The 5,123-nt window shown below is 40.5% G+C and overlaps 1 non-coding gene and 1 pseudogene across 1 annotated transcript; both read left to right on the top strand.

The window, feature by feature from the left end:
• Window positions 1-3,036: 3,036 nt before the first annotated feature.
• On the top strand, window positions 3,037-3,143 carry LOC116087826. The gene has a single exon (XR_004117629.1). It is a non-coding gene; the product is annotated as a U6 spliceosomal RNA (small nuclear RNA).
• A 1,267-nt stretch (window positions 3,144-4,410) lies between these two features.
• Window positions 4,411-4,952, top strand: LOC116087586 (annotated as a pseudogene).
• The last annotated feature ends 171 nt before the right edge of the window (window positions 4,953-5,123 follow it).

Genomic DNA, 5,123 nt, shown 5'->3' with positions numbered 1-5,123 from the left:
CCTTTTGAGTGTGTGTGTGTGTGTGTGTGTGTGTTTGTGTGTGTGTGCGCGCACACACTTGAGAGCCTGTGTCTGTGGAGGCCAGGTATTGATGTGGAGTATCTTCCTCAATCATTCTCTGCCTTACTTTTTAAGGTGGAGTCAATGATTGAACTTGGAGCTCACAGATTCAGGTAGACTGGTTGACCAGTAAGCCTTCAGGATCCTTCTGTCTCCACCTCCCTAACACTGGGCTGGCTTTTTACATAAGAACTTTGAGAATTGAATTAAAGTCTACTTTCAAAGAAATTTAAGGAGCTATGATATAAGCACTAAAGAAAATCAAATGACTTCTAATACTTCCTTGAAGTTCATAAAGTGTTTTTTTAAAATAACCACAGGTAGATAAGGCATGCAAAGTTAAATCTTTCCTTCAAGCTAAGTGGTTTTATCAACCCATCCATCCATCCGTCTGTCTGTCTGTCTGTCCGTCCGTCCATCCATCCATCCATCCATCCATCCATCCATCCATCCATCCATCCATCTATCCATCCATCCATCCATCTCTATTTTGAGACTGGTTTTTCTGTGTATCCCTGGCAGCCCTGGAACTTGCTCTGTAGACCATGTTGGCCTTAAACTTAGATATCTACCTGTCTTTGCCTCCTGAGTGCTGGGATTAAAAGTGTGTGCCACTATGCATGACCATGGTAAGTGGTTTTTTTTTTTTTTATAACAATACTATGTTGGAGAAGTATAGAAATCTGAAGCTTGATAAATTTCTCTTGATTATTATTCAATTTTTATACAAAGGCATAAAAACCTTTGAATAGAATTTGAGAGCCAGTTAGATTGTTTTCATGTACCCAATGACACTGCCACACAACTTGGGAGTGCCATCTCTTATTATGTACTTTCTCATTTTCTCTGTAAGTATCTTGAAGAATGAACATGGTTGACCTGTAGAATTCCTGTTACTTAGTTTTTTCAGCTCTTGTTGGGAGTTCATAGTGAGCTGGGGTTCTAGCTTTGCTTGTTGGACAAAACACAGCTGCTTTCCTTCTTTCAGGGTCTTCTCATCCATGTGATCTGAGGTTGGGCCAATTTGGTGTTATTCTGATGTTGCTAATTAGTTGCTTTACATTGGCTATCTGAATTCACAGCGTAAAACCAGACTTGGGACACTCAGAAGTCCATTGGGAAATTTCTTCAAAATTCCTAAGAGTGACTTTTACCATAGACAAATATCAAAGCATCCTTGAATCAGGATCTACTGTAAGTGGGACTCAGGACCCCATAGATCCTTTTAACCACCCCTTTTAGAAACAAAGCCACAAAACACTGGCAAATTACCCAACCAAAAACCTCAGAGGTGGAAGTCTTACATCTTTGTTTTCATATCTGCCCAGAGAATTCTGAAGAGGGAAAAAATACCTCAAAATAAAAACAGAGGAGTTCAAAGGTTTTTACTTTTCATTTTTTGTTTGGTAACCCGACTCTGTTCTGACAGAGGTCTTGAAGTGTCAGGGGACTCTATGAAGTCTTTCATAGCAATTTGGAATAAAAGCTCAGCTATCCTCAGTCGCACTCAGCGCACCAGCCTTTCATGCTGGGCTGGGATATGGATTTAGCCTTTGATCACCCCTGTGGCATTTCATAGATGTTTTGTAGAGTTCAGAATTTATTCACCTGTCTGTGCTTGTATTTCAGACATTAAGAGATTTGTCTTTTTTTTTTTTTTTTAACTTAATTCTTTTTGAAAAAGATTTGGGTAGAATAAAGCACAAAATATAGATAAAAATATCGATGGCACATCTCTTTCTGGAGAACATATTGGCTCTTTTCTCACAGTCATATTGTTTTCAATGTTCAAAATGAAAAACTTCATAACATGAAAAATTGTTAATTATAACTTTGAGTTTTTCTCTCTTTGAATGAGAAATCAAGTCGAGAAAGAACAATTTCATTTTCTGTTACTTATCTGAACTATCTAAGTGGGATCATTTTTGAACTTTTGATCATTTTGAATTTCTACTATTCAATGATGCACTTTTGATGTTCTTTATTCTCATTGCTGTCCACATTTCAGAGCATAAGTGTGCAAATCTATGCATCCATTTCACTGTTGGCAGAGTTTTGGTGTCACAAGCACTGTGGTGAATATTCTTTAAAAGCCTTTGCTGACATTTAACATATACACCACAAATCTCAACTAAGTGTATTTGCATCCAGTGGTTATTAGTGTAGTTACAAAAGTGTGTAACTATCAGCAATCTATGGTTGGAACATTTCCTTCCAGTACTCATTAATAGGCATCCCCTCCCTTTCTGTTCAACCCTCCCAGTACATAGAAACCTATCATCTGCTTTCCATCTGTGTAGACTTGCTGTTTTGAACAGTCTATGCAAATTAATCATGCAGCACAGTCTTCATCATCTGCTTCTTCCACTGAACACAATGCTTTCAAAGTCTGTCTCTGTATGTGTCAGGTTCTCAGTCATTTTTATTGACAGCCGATATTCTATTTTGTGGATATACTATGTTTGTTTTTCCTTTTGTAGGTGATGGGCTCATGGGTTCTTCTGTTAGTGGTTTTGACAGACTGCTCTATTGTTGCCATTTCTGCACATGAAAATGTCGTCTTTCATATATATATGTGCTATGTAACTACTAATGAAAGTGCTAAGTCTTATAACTTTATATATACTATTTTGAGGAACTTCTAAGTTGTTTTGCAAAGTGATGGTACCATTCTGTGTGCCCATGAACAATATCCGTTTCCCTGTATAGTTAGTGACTCGTTTTATTGTTCGTTTTGACAATAGTTGTCTAATACTAGTGTGAACTGACATCTCATTGATTTCAGTTTGCATTTCTTTGACAATGAATAATGTTGAGTACTTTTCCATTTTATTATTGATTCTTATGCTTACATCTTACTCAGTGAGTTATTTGAAACTCCTGCCCTTTGATTATGTGCCGTAGAGTTGAATTATATAAGACTTCTTTTCGTATTCCATATACACGCTCTTATCAGTTGTAAGAATGCAAAGGATTGTGCTCGCTTTGGCAGCACATATACTAAAATTGGAATGACACAGAGAAGATTAGCATGGCCCCTGCGCAAGGATGACATGCAAATTCATGAAGCATTTCATATTTAAAAAAAAAAAAAAGAATGCCAAGGATTTTCTCTCATCTTGTGCAGTTTATTAATCTGTGCTGGCTGCTTTCAGCTGGGTACAAACTAGAGTCCCCAGGGAGGAGGGACCTTACCTGAAGAGTCACCTCCATCAGATTGGCCTATGGATATGTCTGTGGTTCATATTTTAATTAATGAGTGTTGTAGGAGGATCTAATCCATTGTGAGGGTTCTGCCTTTGGGCAGATGGTCCCGAGTTCTATAAGAAAGAAAGCTGAGCAAGCCACAGGGAGCAAGCCAGTAAGCAGCACCCTTCCATGGCCTATGCATCGGCTCCTGCTCCAGGTTCCTGCCTTGAGTTGCTGTTCTGCCATTTCTACATGATGGACTATAGTCTGCCAGCTGAGATAAACCTTCTCATTCCCAAGCTGCTATTAGTTATGGTGTTCATCACAGCCACAGAAAACAAAGTGCAAGAACTTTACTTCATTAACGATGCCCTCCAAGCACATTAAAAATTTTTTATTTAGTTTTTACTTAATCACTTTACATTCTGTTCACTACCCCCATCCCAGTCACCCCCCAACCCCCACAATCCTTCCCCCATCCTCCTTTCCTTTCTCCTCTGATCAGGTGAAAACTTCCCCTAGGTATCCCCCAACCCTGGCACTTCAAGTCTCTTTAAGGCTAGGCATTTCCTCTCCTAATGAGGCCAAGATAACGCTCCTCAGCTAGAAGAACATATCCCACATACAGGCAACAGCAACAGCTTCTGAGATAGCCCCGACTCCAGTTGTTTGGGACCTACGTGAAGGCCAAGCTGCACATCTGCTACATATATGTGAGGAGAGGCCTAAGTTCAGTCCATGTATGTTCTTTGGTTAGTGGTGTACATACACTTCTATGTATAGTGCATCATTTCAGGTAAAATAATATGATCCCTTGAGTCTTTATCAAATAACTTTGATGCTATCTGTCCATCAGTCTCCTTCTGTAGTGTCCCTCCTCCCCACTCTCCAGTTGGAGGCCCCCTCCCCGTTATTCTGTTTCATTTTGGGGAATGTTGACAATGACCTCACAAGCATCATAGACTGAGAGAAACCCTTGTACCAGAAGCTAAGAGTCTCCTTTTGATGGTTGGTCAGGGTTATCCAGGTGACTCCCAAAATGCTATAGATTATCCCTGGAGCCTTTGGTTACCTCTGAGGGCTTGACGGTGGGCCCCATTGCTGAAAACACCACAGGCTCAAGACTAAGACTTGGTTTTCTAAGCCAAGTCTTCGTCCGTAAGGGCGAAGCCATGTTCAGCTCGAGCGCCAAGATTGTGAAGCCCAATGGCGAGAAGCCGGACGAGTTCGAGTCTGGCATGTCTCAGGCGCTGCTCGAGTTGGAGATGAACTCAGATCTCAAGGTGCAGCTGCGGGAACTCAACATCACCACAGCCAAGGAAACTGAAGTTGGTGGTGGTCAGAAAGCTATCATAATTTTTGTACCAGTTCCTCAGCTGAAATCTTTCCAGAAAACCCAAGTCCGGCTAGTTCGTGAATTGGAGAAAAAGTTCAGTGGGAAGCATGTAGTCTTCATTGCTCAGAGGAGGATTCTGCCCAAGTCAACCTGGAAAAGCTGTACGAAAAATAAGCAGAAGCGCCCCAGAAGCCTCACCCGGACAGCAGTGCTTGACGCCGTCCTTGAGGACTTGGTCTTCCCAAGTGAAATTGTGGGTACGGGGATCTGGGTGAAACTGGATAGCAGCCGGCTCATAAAAGTTCATTTAGACAAAGCACAGCAGAGCAACGTGGAGCACAAAGTTGAAACTTTCTGGTGTGTATAAGAAACTCCCAGGCAAGGATGTTAATTTTGAATTCCCAGGGTTTCAGTTGTAAAGAAAATGACTGAATAAAGTGTCATTTATAGTAAAAAAACAAAAACCCAAAACCAAAAACCAAAACAAAACAAAGCATAAAAACAAAAACAAAAAAAGCCTAAGACTTGGATGACTAGA

The sequence above is a fragment of the Mastomys coucha genome, unplaced genomic scaffold (genome assembly GCF_008632895.1).
Source record: "Mastomys coucha isolate ucsf_1 unplaced genomic scaffold, UCSF_Mcou_1 pScaffold13, whole genome shotgun sequence".
Lineage (NCBI taxonomy): Eukaryota > Metazoa > Chordata > Mammalia > Rodentia > Muridae > Mastomys > Mastomys coucha.
This window is presented reverse-complemented; position numbering and strand designations above follow the sequence as displayed.